A 23,871-nucleotide genomic window follows, 5' to 3' on the forward strand; every position below is an offset into this window, starting at 1 on the left:
TTTACGTGTTGATTATAATAGAAAAACCTCAGTGTCAAATGATACTGGGAATAAGAAACAGAACTTGTGACATATTTCTTTTCTTTATACATCACTTTCCCTGGCACTTCTTGTTCATTTTGCGAAAGTCTTTTATTCTCCTTCTCAAGTATATTCTTCTGTGATGATTTTTATTGTAGTTGCTTGTTTTAGGTTTGGCACAAATAGGAAGTCATCATGCAGATAGGTAGGTATTACTTTGCTCATGAATAGGATTACTGTGTGAGGAGGAAAGAGTAAAGAGAATGCAGTGACAAGAAGTAAAAATATTTTCTATGTATGTTTTCGTTTCCTCTGCTGATTACTTTAGAAGCCTCTGACCACATTATGACCTTTGGTTTAGGAGTGTTTTTATGCTTCTGCATTCTTTGAGACACTGCTGCATTTGGTTGACTTTTTTTCCAGCTGAGAAGGTAAAGTACAGCCACACAATAGAACCAAATTGGAATTAAGCATCATGCAAATTGTTTAAGTCAGGCTCATGGCCAGACAATAGCCTTTCACTCTGGCTGTAGTTGATAACCTAGTGAAGAAAAGCTGTCCCTGAATTGGATTAGAGTTGGTATTGCACATGCACAAAGGGCTAAATTAAATAGAATTGTCTCTGAAACAAAGGTAGAGTTTCTAAAAATAGCTGGGAAAAAAGTGTCATTTCACCAAAACCTTCTGCCAGGGGGAGAGCAGCTCTTAAAAGAGTTTGCAGAGTCATTGGAATGTATATTTGACAACAGATTTGTTTTTGACCAAAGATTAACTAATAAGGGAAACTTTGGTCAAACAATAAAAATAATGTCCCATAAAGAAAACAAAACACTATTTAGAAGGGAAAGGAGCTTGATTGTTAAGATCTCCTAACATCGATGCTTTCAAGATTTGAAGAAATGAAACACCACAAAGAGCTCTGCAAAGCCACTTTTCCTCAAGGATATTTTAAAATTTCCCATGGTAAAACCTTTGGCTTGAGCTTCGTTCATATTTTGCTTAGATATTTTGCAAGGTCCTTTAAAACAGGTCTAGACTTAAGAAAAAAAGAAAGATTCCCAAGGAAAGGTAAATTGAAGAAGGGATGAGTAGAAAGGAATGTTAAGAGACAGCAATAAGTAATACTAAGATGACCTGTGATTCAATCAATTCAATTATTTTTTTAATTAGTAATGCTTTAAAAATTTGGACTTATGATAAACACTTCACATATATTATTGTTTTTGGTTCTTACCACATAATTGTGTGTAGCTGTTATTCTTCCCATTTTACATATTAGGAATCTCATTAGGGCTGTATTAGGGCTTAGTTCAATAGTTTTAATAAGATTCCACAGCTAGTAAGCAGCAGAGAGAGAAGTCGAACACAGCCCACACTCAAAAGCTCATGCGCTTGACCACTGAACTATCCTTTCTCAAAATAAGGTCTGCAGAGCTTAGTCCTTAGAAGCAGTATGAAGAAATATGTCTAATAAATTAGAGAAAGATTGTAAGCTATAACCTGTACTCCCTGTCACAACTTCAACTTGGTAAGTCACGTTGGATATTAATCTATTAAAATACTGAAAGTTCTGAATTTAAGAAATCTATTACACTTTAAAAAATCCAACATCTTCCCAATGTAATCGATGATAAAACTTTTCTCTATAATACCAAACTGCAACACACCGTTTTGCTGTGATGTTGATTAACGATTCCCTGTTTAAAGAAAGATGTATAGAGCACTTACAAAGTCAAGGTCACTGTATTAAGCTTTGTTCACGAATGTAGCCTCTGCCCTTAAAGAGTGTAGAACCAAGTGAAGTATTAAGAGTGCAGAACATAAATGGACAAAATCTATAATGATGATTGTAATTGGATACAGAGAAGCTAATAGCCACACGGAAAATGATGACAGAGCAGTTCAGTGATTTTGATGAGCTGTTATCAACTGTTGATAATGGATGACAATTAGTGCATGAGTGATAATGCAGTATCTGTAGCATAAGTATATTGTAATTTCCAATGACTTTGGTATCTTCTAATAAAGAAAAAAAATTTTAAATTTTGTTCAATCAAATGGCTTATGACCAGTAATGGAGCATAATAATTATATGCTATCCAATAAGACTTTAATGTCGGGAAGATGATTGTTACTATTAAGGTGTTAGATCCAGATCATGAGATGGATGTTGAATGTGTCAATGCTTTCTATGGGCTTAATAAAGAGACTCATATGCAGGCCAGACATTTCGCTCTATATATAAAAGATAATAATTCTGAGCAATTTCATTCTACCAATCCCAGGGAATTCTTGCATTCCACTTAAAGATGTGTGTGGGGGATGTGGGGGTGTGTGGGTATGTGGGTGTGTGGGTGTTTACCTAAAGGCCTACTTGAAAGTGTACATGCTTGAATTGTATTAGATAATGTCATGATTATAAAGCTATATCAGAATAGTACCATCTTATTAAAGATTTTAAAATATACATATGTTTCAAATAGATGGCTCTCTCAAGAATTTTATATTTTAAGTCAAATAGATCGAGAATTGAAAACCAAAGCCCTAAAAAGGTGAACTCAGTCAGGTGTTATGCAAAGTGCAACTTCCAAAATAAAACTAAAATCATGTAATGGAGAAAAGAATTGGGTGAGTCAATTGGTATGTAAGAGAGCAAAATTCTTCATTAAATCTTATCTTAAACATTCACCTTTTGAAATAAATTTTTTGGCAAAATCAGAATAATTGGCAATGTCAGACAAGGTGAGATTCAGAATTTTGCAGTGTTCTCTGCACCCACACATGAACTCATGACAACAAATGTGTATTATAGTGGGGCTTTTATTATTTTTTGAAGGACTGATGTCCTGTCCCTGAGAACATATTTTTCCAGTCCTTGGAACTGGATATGTACTTGCTAAAGGGTAATTGCTGAAAATTCAGGTCTTACCTGGGGAAATTCTGGGATGATCAATGATCAATGACACATATCTTGTTGACTTATAAACCGCCAATTTTTGGAACAACTACCTGATAATTTTAGGTTTCGATTTAGCATATATAATCAGATCAGATAACTTTCATTATGTTCTTTCAAGAGCTCGGGCTTGTTTAAGGACTTTCAGTATTTGAGTCCTAAACAGAAGGTTAGTGTTTATACTTGTCTTATTGTAGTTTCTTTATGAAAGAAAGTCAGTTTCAAATAAGATCAGTGTGATTCTAGACTATTATTTTAACTTTCTTCCTATTCCTTATACAAAATTGGTTTTCTCTTGAATGATTATAGCAGACTAAAATGACCACAACAAAACAAGTTGAAGACTCTCTGGAGAATATTTGCAAAGGTCAGTCTGAAACCATAAAGGCAATTCTGTTATTCCAACAAGCCTAATCTATTCTAGGTACTGCTTCCTGGTCTTTAATTCCAGCATCAGCATATCTGACAGGGATAGGACAAAGTATTGAGTGTTCTTATTCAGTGACATTTCATTTCATACAGAGATGAGGACTTGGAACTAGAAGAGTTGTTTTGAATGGCACTGACTTATCTGGTAGATTAAAGAGGGAATGAGCCTTTATCACAGTCTTTCTTAAGCCTTCCATGCAGATGGATGAAATTAAGATCTCCTAACATCAAGGCTTAGAAGCAGGGGGTTACTTACTAGGGATAAAATTCATAAGTGGAGAGTAGTGACATTGTGAAATTGAGGATTCTTTTGGTTGGAAATCTCAGGAACCCAACTCAAACTAATTTCAGATTAAAAACAATGGGAGATGTTTATTTGCCAACATATTCAGGAAATCCAAGGGCTGATTATGTTCTCTATTAGATCTAAGGACTAAAATAATGATGTTTTCGTCTTCTCTCTCCAATTTTTCTTTTTCTCTTACATTTAGTTTTGCTTATCTCTTTTTCGCTTTGTATGTTGACTTCATTCTAGCCCTGCCACAGACAGGCTTGTATCTCATAATAAGAATGATGCCCATGAATACTTTGCAACCAATTTATAGTAGATAACCCTAAGAGAGGGACATATTTTCTTTCTCAGCAGTCATCAACCAATTTGCATACAAAGAGCCCATTAGTTCTCCTTGGGGCTTATGTTTACCTCTTGGATAAGTCAATTTGCATTAAAGTAAGGAGCCTCACGATTAGCTAGGTGTAGTCATGTGCCTATCCTTCTGGCCAGGGGACTTGTGTAAACCCGACACTCAGTTTTGCAAGAAATAATAGGAAGAGGGACAGGTAGAATCTTAGTGATTAAAAATGAATTGGTCAGAAAAATACAACTGATTATTTCTGGCACCAGTTTACAGTGATCCCATTTTTGTTGACCATTAAATATAAGGCAGTATACTCTCATAATCATGAATTTAGCTGGCAAAGGATTTATTGATAAATATTACTTTTAGAAATTGCACTGACTAATGATAAGACCATTCCCTACTTGAGTGCTTGTTTAAAAGAAAGCTGAGAAGTCGAACTAGGTCTCAAGGCATCACTGGAGATAACCAAAACATATACAGCACCAGCCCCAGACTGTGATGAAGTTTCAGTCCTGCCAAGATGCTTCCATTCAACAGAGGCAAGGGCCTCCTCCTTTTTCTTTTATTTCCCCTAAAATAGCTACATTGAAGGAAGGTTTTATTTAGCATTGATCTGATTCTTCTGTCTTTCTAAGTATAGTAAAATTTAGCAGTTCAAGCAACTAACACTTTTTCTGGTAGATAGTAATGATTATAAGGTTACAATGTTACAACTGCTTTCTTATCACAGAACTTGCAGTTATATGAGAAACTGGATGCTTACTCTCCTTTATCTCACAAAGTGAGATAATCACAAATAGAATACTTAGGATTTTTAAATGCACAGCCTTCTTGCCAATAGATTTTTATCTTCCTCTGATTACTATAATACAGAAAATGTGAGATGTATTTTCTTCATAATGTAAAGTTAATCTGAATAGTTAAGTGGCAATATCAGGCCTGCTTTGGCATTTGAGGTATATTTACAAATTGGTTAATTAACTGTGGGTATTTCTAACTTTTGACTTCACATACGAAATGTCCCTTTGTGTTCTGTATACCTGTGAAATGTTTACTCTCTGGTATTGTCCTTTTCAATTTTATGTGAGTTTATTTCATATTTTTGTATGAGTAAGTTCTCCTATGAATGAAAAGCAAACTGGAATTAAAGACCAGGAGGCAATTTTCTTATATCTATCGTCTTCTTTAGTTTTGTGTGTTTGTTTTTTTTTTTCATATATTATTTTAAAAGTACCCTTAACTACAATGAAAAACATAACAGAATATTTTTCTTTCATTTCTATAATTAAACTTGAAAACGTTTAGAAAAACACGTAATGGGGTTAGACTGGAAGGTAATCCTTTTTGGCTGAATGCTATTTACAAACAATTCTAGATTCAGTGACTTTCCCACAATCTTAATGCCTCTTGCCTGGGCCTTAATTTTAGGATTTCTTTCAGTTAGCATAAGAAATAAGAACATTCTAGCATAACACATCTAAGAGGGAACTCAAAGTATTTTTTAAGAACAAATGAATATCCAAACCATCTTAGATGCTTGTCTATATATTAAAATCTTTTTAATGGTTTAATAAAAAACATTGCAGGTATTACATGAAAAAATTAAAACAAGATTTTAAAGTTAAACACAAGGTATCCTGTACTTGGCTCTTTGAAAATTGCAATTTATACAGCAAACTCAGATGTATAATCAATAATATATACCGGGAACTCTCTGTGCAACACATTAATAAGGATTTTTTTCTTTGTCATGGACATTTTCAGGATGACCCCATTCTCTTTTACTTCTAGATAACATTTATGTCATAGGTCTAAAATGACCTTCACTTGCCTCTCATCCCAAATGCCGAGTGTTGGAGAACACAACTCACATTTAATATTAATTGCCACTTTACAATTAATATTAGTTCTTATACTTCTGATAATGGTGCCTGAATGTATTCTGTGAGAAATGAGGGTATGCACATTTTCTTTGGAAAGATGAAAAACTTGTTCGTGAATCCAACATAGCTCCTCTCAATAGAAGTGCTTGATGTAGTTTAAGATCATGATTTTAAATTTGTCTCTCTCGAAGGGGCAGTATTGTGAAAGTTGCAAGCCACTGTTCACATATTGAGCTTATTGTAATGCTACAATAAGTAGTTTTCTTTTTTCATATTGCCTTTCACTGCATGTTTGTTGTTGTTCATGCACTTGGAGGATATTTGGCAATGGGTGCATACATACAGAAGAAGAAACTAATGAATTACATTGCATAATCATAATCTAGCAAAGGAAAGCACTGTGACAGAAATGACTCTCATCATATCACTTTGCTTTTCTCCAAAATACACATGCTCACATTCACAAGTCAATTTGCCTCAAGCTTTTAGGACAAGTACAGCCCTGTGCTGTCTCAGAAGAGAAACACAGCCAAAAGCCTAAGACAGTGCATGCCGTAAACATGCTCAATTCACTCAGCTGCAATTCATGGATAATGTTAACTACCCTAGCCATATAGGATATTAACTCACTTTAAATGATTCCTTTTGGTGTGTGTGTGTATGTGTGTGTGTGTATGTGTGCGTGTGTGTGTGTATGTGTGTGCGCGCACATCTACAACTATTGGAAAATACAATCACTTTTTAAAAGCAGACCCAAAGTTTACCTGGTTCACCTTAGAAGAGTTCCCAAAAGAAACCAAGCTAATAATTAATCATTCCACTTTCTTTTCTTCCCAATTGGATGATTACCTAAACACCATGCTTTATTTAATTCTTTCATTTTGGTCAATGATTAATATTTTTGAGTCCATATTCAAATTTTATGATATTGTAGACAGATAATAGGTTTTGGCATCATACTGACATACATAGGAAAATAAAGCCAATGTATGCCACAATTTTTTAAGATGTTAGGAGTATGCTAAGTATTCAGTTTTGTACTCCCATATTGAAAGCAAAGATTGAAATATAAGTACTGATAGAATGAAAAATGTCTATAAAGAAAAATCAAACAAACCAGTTTCGTGGAAAGTTTATTGCTAATCTTTTTGTATACTTTTTCTGACTATATGAATCAAACTTAATTTATATCACGGATTCTCATAAAACAAGCATTGAATAATGTGTGCAACAATGGTTCTTGTAACATGTCCAAAATATAAGATGGTAAATCTGTAAGTCTCTTTCTTTTAACTCATTTATTATCCATCAATATTTAATGAATAACTATCACATGCCAGATACATTGCTCAGGATTGATAATATAATGTTTAAGCCAAGGTCCCAACTTCAAAGAACATAAAGTACTGTCTGGGTTACAAATAAAATAACAGATTGTTAAAAAAGTGATTTAGGTGCAATAATACAAGCAAATATAGCATATGAAGAGCATGAGTGGAGTCTTAAGAAATTATAGGAAACATTCAATAATAGCAATGAAAAAACCTAGTCAAGCATGAAATTTTATATATTTTAGGCAATACTCTGTGAATGTTCACATAACTAATTTTTAAATAATATTTTGGCATCAGAGATTTAATATTTTATTTTCTGGTAAAAAAAGTGCAGTCAAAATATTTGTTTTATTCAAATACTTTTTTAGTATCAAAATTGAATAGGCAGATACTTCTGCTTTGTCTACCTAAAACTTAAGGAATAGACAATGGAAAATATACTCATTGAATCATTCATTTATTCATTCCATAGACATTTATTGAGCACTACTAAGTGCTATAACTATTCTCTACTGGGATACATAAAACCAAATGCATAAAAAACTGCAAATAAGTCTACAGCCATGCCACCATGAACAAGCCTGATCCTATCTGATCTGAGAAGCTAAGCAGGGTCCAGCCTGGTTAGTACTTGGATGGGAGACCGCCTAGGAAGACCAGGTGCTGTAGGAGTAAAAAGTAAAAAAATAAGGGATTGTAAGATAACAAGGTCCTTGCAGTCGTGAGGTCTACCAAGTGTCGCCTCATCATAAAAAAAAAAAAAAGTGCAAATAAGACAGTGGATGTCATCCACACACCAAAATAACTGCAGTAATTAAAAACATATTCTAGATTATAACTAGAAAATTTAACTATATTTTGCATTCATTAAGCAGAAAAATGAAAAATAAAATATATTTAAACAACCATCATCACTACAAGAGAGAAAAGAACATTCCTCTACTGAGCAACACTGGACACAGATGGTCAAAAATATCTCCTTTGAATGATCAACCATCCAAATTAGTTTCTTAAATGACTGACTCAATTGCTTAGATCTGGAACAAATTCAATTAAATTGAAAATTAATTTGCTTATGAATGAATATTTTTCCCTCAAAAAAAACTGGGAGGAGGGGAAGCCTTATCTTCTTTATATAATTGTAAAATTAAAATCTGTAAAAGCGACAAAGATGTTGATTTATTATTACTTCTTCTCCTAGTGTCCATTTTAATTATAGTGTATAATTTTATTTTTATGTTGGTTTTAGCTATTTCAGATACTACTTTTTCTAAAAAAATGTTTTGGGGCCTGAATAGAAAATAAGGTATATATGGATGATTGCTCCTTGAGTTAAATGATGGAGAGAATACTTTGAATTTGGCCAACATCATCAATGACATCCATGTTGTCAAATCTGTTGACAGCACATTTGTGATGTTGGTGATTTGTTCACACAACAGTTCTGGTTTACTTCTTCCTCTGCCAGCTTTTTTTCCATTTTGTTTGTTTTCTTTTTTGTTTGATTCTCTTTTCTTTCTCTTTATCCTAGACTCTAAATGTAGGAATACAATAGGCCTTGGTCTAGCTAACTCTTGTCTTCTTTCTCTATACTCTCTAACTAATCTCATTCAGGTCAGTGGCTTTAAATATCATCTCTAACTGATAATTGCCAAAGTGTTTTTTTTTTTTTCCTTCTCCAGTCTAGACCTCTTTAATGAAATCTAGGCCTATGTATCCAACTATCAATTTGACATATACACTTAACTGTCTAAAAAGAGGCTCAAATTTAATGTTTAAAAATAAACTTTTAATGGAAAATTGTACCACATCTGTTCCTAATCTTTCTGGTTGACTATCTCACTAGGTTGATCTCCATTCTACCATTAGATCTGGCTACAAACCTTGATATCATACACGGCTGTTCTCCTTTTCTCACTTGAAGCTGACCTTTGAATGTGTCTTCGAATTATACACAAATGTGGCCCTTTTCATCACCTTCATTCCTCACGTTGTTAACAGCAGTAGCCTCTTAAAAAGTTTCCCTAAATCCCTCCTTGTCCCCCATTATTTCTTCTTCCCACTTCATATAGTGTGATTCAATACAATATACAGATCACTCCACTTCTTTTTCAAACCTTCAACTCTCTATGATGGTACCCCTGGATGCTTCAGCTTCCAGTTTACTTTATTTTCTTTTTAATTTTATTTTATTAAATTTATTGGGGTGATATTTGTTAACAAAATTGTATAGATTCCAAGTGTACAATTCAATAATATGTAATATGTGTATTGCATTGTGTGTTCACCATCTGAAGTTAAATTTCCTTTCATCACCATATATTTGACCCCTTACCCTTATCTACCTCTCCCCTCCCCCGCTTCCCTCTGGTAATCACTAAACTGTTGCCCATGTTCATAAGTCTTGTGTATCTGTCTTGTTCATTTCTTGCTTTCAGTTTTATATCTCACATATGAGTGAAATCATATGGTTCTCAACTTTCTGTCTGACTTATTTCACTTAGCATGATAACATCAAAATCCATCTGTGTTGTTACAAATGGCAGTATTTCATTTTTTCTTTTAGCTGAGTAATATTCCATTGTATATACATATCACATTTCTTTATCTAATCATCTATCAAAGGGCACTTTGGTAGTTTCTATGTCTTGGACACCATAAATAATGCTGCAGTGAATATCAGGGTACATATATCTTTATAGATAGAGATTTTCAAAATTTGGGGGGAGATACCCAGAAGAAGAATTGCTAGGTCATATGGTAATTCTATTCTTAATTTTTCGAGGAATTTCCATACTGTTTTCATAGTGGCTGTATCAGTTTTTGACCAAGGAGCAAAAAACATATGACAGAGAAAGAAAAACCTCTTCAATAAATGGTGCTGGGAAAATTGGAAAGCCACATACAAAAGAATGAAACTAGACTGCTATCTGTCACCAAGTACCAAAATTAACTCAAAATGGATCAAAAACCTAAATATAAGACTTGAAACAATACATCACATAGAAAAAAAACAAAAACAAAAACAAAAAACAGGTACTAAACTCATGGACCTTGGATTTAGAGAGAGTTTTATGAATTTGACCTCAAAAGCAAGGAAAGTAAAAGCAAAAATGAATTAATGGGACTATATCAAACTAAAAAACTTCTGAACAGCAAAAGAAACCAGCAACAAGACAAAGAGGCTAGCAACTGAATGAGAGAAGATATTTGCAAGCAATGCCTCTGATAAAGGTCTAATATTCAAAATATACAAACTCTTACAACTCAACAATTTAAAAAAAATCCAATTAAAAAATGGGCAGAGGACTTGAATAGACATACAAATGGCCAAGAGACATATGAAAAGATACTCAATTTCAATAGCTATCAGGGAAATGCAAAGCAAAACCACAATAAGATATCACCCTGCACCTGCTAGAATGGCTGTCACCCAGTTAACTTTTTGAAAACTTCTCTTATCACTCTCCTCCAGACATCATCCTACTTGTTTGACCTTAAATGCGCTCTCCTCAAACTCTTTGTGTATTTAATAACCTGGCTAGCAAGCTCTTCCCCATATTCATTCACTGTCTCTTCCTCAGTTTCTGTAGAGCTCTGCATAAATATCCCCTTTACAAAGAACCCTTTCCCAACCACTCCATACAAAAGTGTTCCTCATTTTTACTTTCTTTCTAATTATTACTACCTGATGGATTTTATATATATATTTATCTCTATCTCTTACCACTAGAATGTAAGCTCCATGAGACAATACAGATTTTATTTACTATCTACAGTAGTGCACTAAAAAGTGTAAGCGCTAAAAATAAAACTTATTTGTTGAATAAATTAATAAAAGTGTATTCAAATTTTATTGTCTTTTAGTCATATTAGTCCCATATAACAATATTTGTCATTTCCAAAATTTAGCAAGGGTGGGAGAGTTATATAAAGATATTCATAGTCTCTGATCTAAAGAAATAGTGATGTAGTGCAGGGTTAGCATATTAAGGCTTCCTGTCTGGGGTAGAAGCTTCATGGGGTGAAAACCCACACTGACAAAACCCCAGAAATGATTAATGGTGCTCACCTGTAACTCACAACCAGCAATTTCTCATAGCTCTGGTAAGCAACTCTGCTGACTCTCAGGAATATTCCCAGTAAGTAATAAATCACAAAAGTAATTAAAATGCCCTATTAGAGTTCAGTAAACTTCTTATATTCAACCCCACATCCAATTGTATAGAAAAATTATCAACTCAGATATAGAATCAGAAAATAGTACAAAGTCCTTCACATGAAGTATCATAAGATATGTTCTTTTCATTTTTTTCATATATATTTTTAGTTTCTATATTCAAGAGTATGACCTTGACATAGGTTGACGTAGAAAAGTGTTGGGCATTGAATGATCAAAAAATAATCTACTCCCTTAAGGTGTAAATCTATCCCCTTAAAACTGGAAAATAAAACTTGATCCGAGTATCAGACTTACAATTGAGCCCAATGTCACCTTAGCCACAAATAAAGCTTTGGAAGGAAAGCACATTAACAGAGTTGACATGTTTCACGATGCTGGTGACAACGAAGTGTGTGAGGACAGAGAGTTTGTCAGAATTCTAAAAAAGGAGTAATGCTTTGTAAGTTTTCATTCTCTTTCTGTTTTTCCTCTCTTTTGTTCCCTCACAGTTTTCCCCATACAAACACTGTACAATTCCAGAAATTATGTGTTCTTCCTTCCATCATCAGGCCAATGCTCAATTGCTCTTTCAAGAGTACATACTTGCCTTGAAATATCTACTTTGCTGTCTGGTATTTGTGAGTCTTTTATATTTTTCTGTGTCTGTTTAATTCACTTATGTCCCCTGAGATGCATCCTATCTTTTGCTCCAGGAACAAGAACCACCTGAGAGATGAGGAGAGAAAAGAAAACTAGAGGAAGTCATTGTAAGGACACTGAACACCTGATTGTTGTATGGAAGGAAGTCTTTCTCCTATCACCTCAGAGTTAGGAAGTTTGCTGGAACCTCACTTATTACAGCCCTTGTTTATTGTGCCCCTCACTGGTCTCAAGTTATTCAAGGTGTCAAGATGTCTGTAATTACAATGATTTCTCTCCTGATCTAGAGGAAGTTACTGGGCACAGAAGTGTATCAGTTACCTTCCCTGTCTTCCATCCAAATTCATCCTCCCCCATCTTACCACAAATTAATAAGAAGAAAGTTGGAGATATCTTTTATCATTTCAGGTCTCATTATAAAAACTGTGAAAGGATCAACTGCATAACGAGTGAAAAAATACCCTTTGAGATGCTGAAGAAAAGTGCTGTATTTATAGAAAATCCCATGTCATGACTTTTTTTCCCCTTATAAAATACTCCATGCTGCCATAAAATAACCAAGATTTCAGTAAAAGTGTTTATTTTTTCTATACACCTCCTGAGGAATATTTTTAGATGCTTCAAACCTCTTCTTTTTCTCTTTTCTCTCCTTTTTATTTCTAGTTTGCCTATTTTAGTTCCTTCTTTAGAATTCTCATTAAAAGAAATTTCTTCTCCATTTGCAGTTTAATAACTAGGTCAATCAGACACAGGGTTAGAAAAGAAATTAGAGGTCACCAAAAGTATAGAAAAGAGAAAAAGCACTGGGGATCTTTAAAGTAAATGTTATTTTACAGTTCTTTATTATACATACTGGAAAAAATATTAAAGAGGCTAGAAGCACATTATGAATATATATACACACTCAGTGAATATATATTCAGTATCATATATATGATACTATATAATATACTCAGCATATTATATATACTTAAAAAGTAACAATGGTACAAACAGCTGGAAACAGCCCAACTGAAAAACAGCTAGAGAGTTTCTAAGATATATGATTTTAATCCCCTAAAGAAATTGTCTCTACAATTCATCTGTGCATCTTGGGTCTGCTCATTTTTTGGTCCTAAAGGTAAGTTCACAGCCTAAGTCGGCATGAAGAGAACAACCTCTGGGACTGAGTTGCTCATCTAATTGATGTGAACATTGAGCTTTAGGGAGTACCAAGGTGCCAATATAGGCACTGGAACAGGTAATTTGTTAAATGGCTCCTGGTGCTATGTTAATTTGTTTCACATCAGGAGCTTTTGCTCTGAGAACGCAGCATGTAATATTCTCCTGGTTCACAAGGTTCTGGCCCTGGGGGAGGTAACCAAGCATGGTGAATCTGGCCACCTGGGGTGAAACGTAAAAGGGGAGAGGCCGAAAAAACTCTGGAGGTAGTTCCCATTTAGTGTTAAGTATTCTTATTTGATATTGCCTGTGTGCTTATATCTAGCCATATGTTAACCTATATTTCAAACTTTCAGCAAAGATTTTTTGTTTATAAGCCTAACAGTTCCTTTTTGACTTCGACCCTGAAATATAAATTAATAATGTATTAATTTACATTACATATTATATGCTATATTAAATATATAATATTAAAATAATAATTTTCTTATTAGTAAACACATTTGTAATAAAAATTATAATTTTCTTTTTAGTAGATGATTTTTGAGCACTCTAGTGCTCAAGTAAATAGGACATCTAAGATCACATGTGAAAAAAAGTTTTCAGACAGTTTCTGTTGCCTGAATTCTTATCTTTATTTTGTAAATGGAGAAATTGAGGCTCACATAGCTATTAAGGGGTAAATCTGTAAACCTGAATTTTGACTCCAAATTCAGTGCTATTTCCAGCACACTTCTACATTTTTGAAGTAAAAAGACTACTTACTCTTAGAACAATGATACTTAGCAATAATTGTTGAATTGCAAGAGGGTGATTATAGCCAATTTTTGTGTTTAAGACACTGTTGTACAGTGGAACTGATTTGCAATACAAATAATACTGGACTGTTTATTTCCAATTCTTTGCTCTTCTATTAACATGTAGTGTGACAATGAAAAAATTACTCCACTTCTCTGGATCTAAATTTTTTTTTTGTATAAAATCAGTAAAAATGTTGGTTTATACCCCTGAACACCAATGCTTTTAAATACCTGCTATGTATTAGGCACAGTCCTAGGCGCTAATATTGAAAGGAGGAATAAGGCACTATGCTCCTAAAAGTGCTTAAAATCTTACTAGAGGAATTAGATTAGATAAACTCTTAAATCCTTTCGATCTTTATATTTTTAGAGTCTAACAGTGCTCAGGATGCCACAATATGTGCTGTTCACCATTGGTAATTCAGACAGATTTTGGGAGAATTCAGAGAAAGTTTGACCAGAGGCATTGCCATCATTGCCATACACACAAATACTTACCTTGCATTAGAATCATTTTTCATAGGTAGATTATAGCTACTTTCCAAAGCAGTTTATATGAGGGAGAAGGCCTTATCAGTGTTGAAAATGGATTGTGAGATGTAGCTGAAGGAAATGCATAGAAATGAGACTCTCGGGCAGAATCAGCAAGATGACTCAGACCAATATCCCTCTAAGTTTGTTTTCATTATGAATTTCTCTGCCACCGTTTTTCTCTGTCAGTGTGGTACTGTTTGGAGTTGGGAACAAAACTTTCACCCAAATTTCAAAACTGGGCACCTAGCAGTTTTTTTTTTTATTCACCTCTAGCCAATTTCCACAAGAAGGTTTCAGAGTGCCTCCATGGAGACTACAGAACGCGACACTTCCATTGCAGGGAAGACAAAGCATGATTTGAAGTCTGGAGAGGCTTTTTTCAAAAAGTTAAGGGGGAAATAAAAGCTATATTTATTTATCAGTTTATAATATGTATATGTGTTGCTACAATTTAAAAAGAATATTTGTTGTTGTTGTTGTTGTTGTTGGGAGGTAGTTCATAAACAAAGAACTGCTGGATTTAAGCTAGCTAACTCATTTTCCCCTGGGTACAAAATGGACTTTATTTATAGATCACAGAATGTTCATCACTGAAATGCATGCTTATGCTCTGGCAATGCCCAAATCACAAAACTTTGAATGTAGATATGTCCAGTATTTCCAAAAGGCCAGAAGCATAGCAGTTTGAGTGTAATGATTTTTTTTTTTTTTTTTTTTTTTAAGTAAAGGAATGCTGAGTTAATGTTCTTAAATGTTAGGTTCATCATTTAGGACATATATTTAAATCTATTTTTTCACAATAAATTTATAAGAGTGTAAATAACAGTAATTTCTAAATTATGGGCAGACATACTATACAATCTAAATACAGTTAAGTACATAGGCCTGAATGAGCTTGTCAATTTCCCTGAACATATATTTGGCAGAGTATGTGCACTAACCTACTGCTAGAGAGTTTAAGCACAGTTTCCAAAATAGGAGGATCTGTGCTTTGTCTAAGGGCGGCTGACATACGCACAGTAGAAAACCAGAATATTAGAGTCTAATCAATCTGAATGGCCTACTTAATGTGCACGTTAGAGAAATAAAATCAATGTCTAATTAAAAAAAATTTAAAATATATCAAAGAAATAGAGACACACTGCATGATAATTCCCAAGTGATAGGACGTTTTTCTTTTACATATCTTGTTTTAATGTTCGGTTTCACATTTTTTAAACATTTAACAAAATTTTAAACTGCACAAACAAAACAGAAGAAACTAAGAAAAGATTTGGAAACTTATAACTCTTTTAATTAGAGGATGGGATCAGTTAATTTCTAAATGTCCAAAGTCTTATTCTGATGGAATTATAGAAGGCTGATACATATGTTAATTGACCTTGGAGAAGAATATTGAATATGTTAATGGCTAGCATGACTAAACATTTGCTTATCCTGCAGTTTATTTCTAAAATAAGACAAGTATGATGACAAAGTCCTGGAAAATTTCAGCAAATACTTCATATAAACATATAAATACTTCATATAAAGGCCTATATTGGAAAAGTAGCATTGAGTTAAGATTTTGAAAGAATATCTTTCTTTTGTTCAATAGTGAGTTTATTCAATCTATTGTGTAAAAATTAATGCTAGAATATAGTCAAAATTATTAGTTTCAAAGCTCATTTTTGCTGATTTTGAAAGTCCTGTGATTATATAATATAATTTAACAAACTGAAATATCCAGGGCTAAAGCGGAATGTTTATACAATCTATTTTCAAATGAAAAAATTACAGAGAAGGAGGGAAAAAGGGAAGGAAGAAACAAAGATAGAAAAAGAGAGGGACAGAGAGACAAAAGAGGTGTAGAAGAGAGAGAAAAAGCCAGAAAAAAAAAAACTGTTTTGGTTGAAGGATATGCTAGAGTTCTTAGAATTATTCTTACAATCTTTCTGTATGTTCAATATTAATTAAAAATTTAAAGAGTTGTTACAAACATATTAAGTAGTGAAGGATCTTCTTATGTGAATTTATAACAAAATAATTTCCTGTGAAAAACCAGAGTACCAAAAGCTGACATTTATTAACAATACCAATCATGTATTCTTTGATTTTTATCTGCCCTCTGTGGTTAATGCTGGTCAACAGTGCCCCATCCCACCAGAGTCTTCAAAAAGAAAATTTGCACTTTCTTTGGCTTTTTTGGTATTCTTGATTCACTATCATGAAGACAGTCTGAAACTCCTCTCTAATCTACCATCTGTAGTTTGCAGACAAGATGTATACTTCTTATTACCTGTAAACCAGAGAAGGAAGACCTGATGTTTTTAAGGGCATGTGTGTGTGTGTGTGTGTGTGTGTGTGTGTGTGTGTGTATCAACTGCTTTTGAAAATGGTTTAGATCAGTGTACAGCAGAATGACCTTGATTCAGGCTTCGGAAGATGTAGAATCTTTGCCTGGCTCTCCATCATTTTAGCTGAACAACTTGGGCTAATCATTTAAAGCAAATCTTTGTCTCCCTAATTATAAATGTGTGGGCCTGTCTAGGTCAGAACAGAGCAAAAGAACTTTCTATGATGAAGCAAATATATGATAACAGCAGTCTACAAATTTTGGCACCAGGGACCAGTGCTTCTGTAAGTATCTAATGCCTGATGATCTGAGTGGTGAGGCAGTGATGCTCAAGCTGGGGAACAGGTGCAAATACAGATGAGGCTTTTCTCTCCTCTCCTGCTGCTGACCTCCTGCTGTGCAGCTCAGCTCCTAACAGGTAACAGACCTCTACCAGTCCATGGCCTGGGGGTTGGGAATCTCTGTTCTAGAATATGCCCTGTTCAAATAGCAACTAGATATGTAGTTATTGAGCATTCAAAATGTGTTATTATAACTAGGAAAATAATTTTTTTATTTTATTTAATTTTTATTAAATTTAAATAGTCATATAAGCTAGTGGGTAATATATTGGTGAGCACAGGACTACATTATTTTTACAATGATGTGATCCTATCTTTTAACATGGTGTTGGAAATTGTATGAGGAACTCAATTTTATTTTTGAATTTTGTTAAAATCTTTTGGATACCGAGAACACTCCAGTAAGTAAGGTAAGGGATATTTATAGAGAGTGAGATCTTAAAGGAATCTCATGGACTTAAAATCTTATGGAAATTCAAAATGACACACAAAAAAAGAGAAAATAACATTTTGGCCACATTTGCATAGGTGATATTAGCCAAATGCAGAAAAAAGCTATTCATTAATTTCTGCCTAAGTTATATCATTTGCTATGATAAAGAAACAATATTTATATTCAAACTTGAATTTGGAGATGCCTTGAAAATATTACCCCTTGACATAATATTAAAAGACAAAGAATTATTGAGTTTGCAAAAGGTAATCAATTCAAGCCAGATAATATTTATATATTTCTACTGAAATTTCATTCTCAATAATAAATTATGATACAAAAAATCTAATTCTTGTGTTATGAACTCCTGATACTTGGTCACTGAACCTATATGTATTAGCAGTTCTAAATGGTTTCAAGAGATACCTTTTGAGTTTCAGGAAAAAAAACGATGCTATATTTAATGAAACAGGAAATTCCTTAAATCTATACAGTCCTCTTAAGAATGATAAAGAGGTAAAACCCAAGAGCTTGCATTATAACAGTGTGTCACCATGTCGCCTGTAACCAAGAGTGATTCAAAAAAAACTGTGAACTCAGACTGTATGTGCATAGACTTTGACATGATGTTCCAAAATGGAAGTTTCATGTAATTATGAACCAAAATATATGCCCTTCTCTGCATTCGATGTACATATATAATTTGGGTTAAAATTCAATAATCGTTGCTTATTGACTTTTTTCTACGTTTTCCTGTTCAAATTTCCAAGAAAAAAATGCAGAGTTTTGCACTGGGCTACATCAGTTCCTTCACTAGACCATGGATGAGCCATCCTGAGCTAAATTCTCTAAGTGACTCTAAACACATGCACTTTCTAGGCAACTAACATGTATTTAATGAATAAGTGAATGAACAAATAAATGTTGTTTGAGATATAGAAGGTACTATGATTGATTTGCATAATTAACAAATATATTTCATAATTTTTATCCAGTAATGGAAGTGCTGACTGGTCTATACCACTTGTAACCTGAGTCATAAATGAAAGTGCAGTTGCCTTTTGAACAACATAGGTTTGAACTATGCATGTCTAGTTGTGCATGAATTTTTTTCAAAAAATACTGTAAGTGTATTTTCTCTTTCTTATGATTTTCTTAATAACATGTGTTTCCTCTAGCTTACTTATTTTAAGAATGCAGTATATAATACATACAAAACACAAAATATGTGTTAACAGACTTTATATTATTGGTAAGGCTTTTGGCCAAAAGTAGGGTACTACTAGTTAAGTTTTGGGGAAGTCTAAATTTTTATAGGGATTTTTAACTGCATGAGGATTGGTTCCCCTAACCCTTTTGTTGTTCAAGGATCAACTATAATATGTTCTCACTAGTAAATGTTCAAGTCTGAACTTTGCCTAATCCTTAAATGTCACATAAACTTTTTGAGTGAATGAACAGATATTATAGATATGCCCTGATTTTCCTGATTCAATAATATAATTTGTTAATAGAAGAAAATGGTTATGCCATGTAATCATTTTTTAAAATAAGCTGGTATTTGAATCTAACTTTAGAAAAAAATGGGGACAATGTTGAGTAATTTTCTAAACTTTCTGATAATTCTAGGTGGCTTAGGACTCATTTTGAAGCAGCTAAAGAAAAGGAAGACAAGAAGAAATATTGTAATCTGCTGCTCTGTCTTTTAGGGAACCAGTGGTGCAATTGAGGACTACAGTACATTACTTGTGCCTCAGTGCCTCATAGTATTGTTGTGTAATTATCTGATCCATGTGCACCTGTTTGTTTCCTGAATCCGCCTTTTCATTCTCACAGCCCCTCTTTCCTCTACTACTATTCCTTCAAAGACCATGAGACTTTCAGGAGCTTGATTTAGAAAATACGTCCATACTTTGACATCTGATTTCTGGCACCAGTCATCTCTGAATGACAAATTTTGTAATCATTTTCACCTTGATTGCAACATTGGCCTCCTGAGATGTGACCATGTGCCCTTGACTTAAATCCCAAAGGCATCTGTGATAAGCCTATCCCACATATGTCAGTTGACAGAAAGTGAGAAAAACTTGAAAAGGTCTCAGAGAGGAGGCTTCTACAAACATTCATGTGAGCGGGTGTGTGTGCGTACGCACACACACATACACACTGTTAATAATTGTATTCTGTGAAACAACTACCTCATAGGAAATCAGTTTGTAATTAATTTGTAATCAAAGTTAGGGATGTACTAAGAGTTCAGTTTAGTTGTCTCTACCAGAGGAAGCTTCAGCTAGTGAAGAATGACTTGTTAATGTACTAGCAGCACCATGACTATCATAATAAACATATAAGGCATTATATAAGTGAGCAATATGTATCCCATATAAGTCAGAGATTGAGTAGATAGTTGGTAAATGAAATAACTTAACTAGAAAGAAAGTATACTTTTTAACCTAGAAGATTAACTGGGCTTTTGGGTACAAAAAGACAATGTCATCATGAAAGTCAGCCAATTAAATTGATACTGTCTTAAACTCATTTTGGAAATGCATTTTTATCCTTAAAGTTAAATATTGATTGACTATTGCAATAAATTGAGTAACAGTAGTTTAAAATACATTTCAATTAAGCTATGAATATCTTGAAAATAGAGCATACATATTTTAAAAACATGCCTACAAAAGCAAATCTATGAGATTAAAAAATCAATATTCAAAAGAATTTACATTACAAATAATCATCAGTTGAAAATCTTCATTTAGGAATTTCTTATTTCAAAGAAATATTGTGAAGCCAACTGTAAAAAAAGTGTTTTGTATTCTTAAGGAGATAAAAACACTGTTAGTATAGTGCCTTATACATAGTAATTGCATTATAGATTTAGGAAATAAATTAATAAATTATTCAATTTTTGATTAAATAAATTTATTAAATAAATACATATTAAACACTCTTTGACCAGAGATGTGTTGGGTTCTGCAAGGATATATAAATGAATTATGTGAAACTCTGTCCTCAGAGAAATTTTAAATATTTGTTGAGACTATCATGAACAAAAGCAATTTCACACAAAAAAGAATAATCATAGGAATAAACACTAAAGTGTTAAATTGAACATTATTGATATCAAAGTATAAAGTATGTGAAGTATTTACTGTAAGTCATCACAAAATGGAGAGCTCAACATGAAACATAAATATCAGCTTTAATATTTGTTTCTTAGGAGAGATCACATTTTATTTTTACTTTGTCCTTTGTTTCTAATGTTGATTATCAGACTCTGACTGCTATAAATTACAAAAGTAGAAATATAATACCTTGAGATTTCTAACTGAAATATGAAAAGGTTACTAAATTGTATTAAAGAGTTCCTAGTCTATCAAGTATTGACATTATTCCTTAAGGAAAATACAAACTTTAAAATATTCACGCTGTTCTCTTACAGAGCTGAGTTGATATTTTTCTTCTGTCATGGCCAACCTGATATTTAAAGTCGAAAAAAGCATTGCGGTAATGAAATTGTAATGTATATTTTGAAAATCAACTAATATAGAGCAGGGGAAAGCTATATATTTTTTTCTGATGCTACATGTATTGAAACCACTTTACTTTGTACTCAAACATGAATCTTAATGGTCTGGCAGTGGGTTATGTTTGCATTCACCAAATTAGCATCATTCCATGCACCCACACAACTTTGAATCTCACCAACATTATTGCAAATAAAATCTTTTTACCACCGGTGCTTTTATGTAGCAGGAATATAGAATGTGCATATTTTTGCATAATACAAATATGCGGTAGAAAGAAAAGTACCTTGAAAAACAGGTTGCCAGTTTATAATTTTAAATATGGTAAGCTTTGGTTTCCCAATTGTCTTTAATCACAATATTTAGCACATCAAACAGTAAAGAAGAAAACATACATTTGATTTGGGTTTCACTATTACCATTTAGTGCAAGTGAAAACATTCATTGACAGAAAATGAATAAACATTAGTATTTATTTAAGAAACATTCACTGAGCACCTTTACAACTAAATCAAGAGCTCCATCTATAATTTCCTGGTTGAGGATTCTTGGGCAGATGGCTTTGGCTACCACAGGTGGGCTGGTTAGTGAAGTTTAGAAAAATTGACCCCACAATGTCCAGATTACTGTTCCAGTGACTTTACAGATCAACTAACATTGGTCTCTCCAGTTCCTTAAGCTATCATCCTCACAAACAGTCTTTAAGTGTAAAGAAATCAGGGAAAAACATGAATGGCTCAAAAAAACTCCTATGGTCTCTACAAAAAACTTTGGCAGAGTACAGATCATTATGAGATTTACAGTTATTACAAATAATTTTAAAAGGTCGAAACTGATAATTGAGAAGAAAAATGAGGAGATTAAAAAGATGGTGTAGCTGGAGTAGCAATTGTTGCAATGCAGCCTTTGATAAAAGGATTGAAGTTAAGCATTAAACACTAAGCCTTCAAAAAATAAATCTGTACTATTAAGGGTGTTTGATGGTGTGAAAGTGGGGGGCAGGGCATAGATGTTGCTGAGATTGTGTTAGAAGGGACACTTTATCAGAGTCAGAACATTTTTATTTCAGGTCATGATCTACAGTCACCATAGATGAAACTCAGATATCTGACCCTGTAAGAGAAAAAGAATGGCGCTGCTGAAAGGTTGAAATCAAGGGTGATCACAGGCAAAATGGAAAGATAAAAATGCCTTGTTTTGAGCCTGAATGTTTAAATTACTTTATATCTGATGGTCAACAACAAAGCTGTCTTATATAAACTCCATTCTGTCTTTCTGTTTCACAGTTAGAATTGTTAAGGTCATGTGCAAAAAAATTCTGTTAAGATAAGCTCTCCTGTGTTCAGGAAGGCAAGAACATGATGTATAAAATATGGCTTAAGAGGGAAGTGAGAGTTTTTCTATCTCAGAGTGTGAAAGAATTAAAGATTTCTAAATAATGAGAGTACATCAAAACATAAAATTGCTCAGAGGAAAGATGCTTGTGGCAATGAAATTAACAAAAGTGATTTGTTTGTGGTATAACATCAAAATTATTAATAGAGTCGTTTCTCCACTAAACAATTGAATCAATTGGCCAGTGAGTTCAGTCATATAATTTACTTGATTCATCTTTCTACTGAGAAACATCTACTATAATGAATTATGTAAAGTAAATATGAAACAATTGTATGCTTGGCGAAGAAGAATCAATTCCTTGAACAAATTCATTAACTGGTGGTTTTGAGCTTGTAAAAATAGATCCCAAATATATATATTTTTTAAAAATTACTTTCTGGCCTCTTTTTTAAATGTAAATATTTTCATTTATTAATTGAATGATTATCCCTCAAAAGTTTACATCCTTAAAAAAGAATTTCAAATGCAGGTTGCTTCCAGAGATCAGTGTCAGATGCCATATGTATATACTTTTCATTGACTATTTTCATACTGCTTTGTTTGATGGCATTGTGTTTATGTGTATGTGTTCAGGGGAGGGGAGTTGCTTAAAAAGAAGACCATGACAGAACCTTGGCTTAAACTATATGTCAGAGGTTGCAAAATGGCAAATGAATTTGGCTAACAGAAGCAATTAGGCTTTATCAACATCTAAAATGAAACAAAGAAATGAACAATCAAAAGTATGAAATTTGTTGCTGACACCTGAAATCAGGAGATTTCATCTCTACTGCTGGCGAGAGCTTAGTCACCACTGTTAGCTTTAAAAAGGCATGTTCCCCTGCCCCTTTGTTTCTGTCATCCTCCTGGTCTCTAGACATTTGAGTTTGCAACTCTTGAGATTAGTTTTGGGAAAGATCCTAACAAATACTATTAAAGAGATGATTTATGTGCACTTAGAAACGAAATCAGTGATCACTATTAAGTGTAAGTCATGCCAAACTAAACTAATTTCGTCTGATGATGGAGAAGCTAGTCTGAGGAATAAGAAATAATCATTCGGCAAACAACATTTACTTATTTTATTCTGTTTTCCATCAATATGTTTTGGTGGCATGCATAGATAATCACATTTTTCATAAGGAAATGTTCTCTTACCTTTGGTTCCAGAAATAGATTTGTAGAATTTTATTATATTTTTCTTACGTGTTATTGTTTTTTCTTTTTCAGTCACATAAAAAGTGGTTGCCTTGCTCAGTTCTGAATGATACTCA

General features: G+C 33.3%; 1 pseudogene; it reads left to right on the forward strand.

Moving 5' to 3' along the window:
• Positions 1-7,817: 7,817 nt before the first annotated feature.
• Positions 7,818-7,936, forward strand: LOC120612061 (uncharacterized; annotated as a pseudogene).
• Positions 7,937-23,871: the final 15,935 nt, after the last annotated feature.

Source organism: Pteropus medius, unplaced genomic scaffold, assembly GCF_902729225.1.
Source record: "Pteropus medius unplaced genomic scaffold, Ma_sr-lr_union100, whole genome shotgun sequence".
Classification (NCBI taxonomy): Eukaryota; Metazoa; Chordata; class Mammalia; order Chiroptera; family Pteropodidae; genus Pteropus; species Pteropus medius.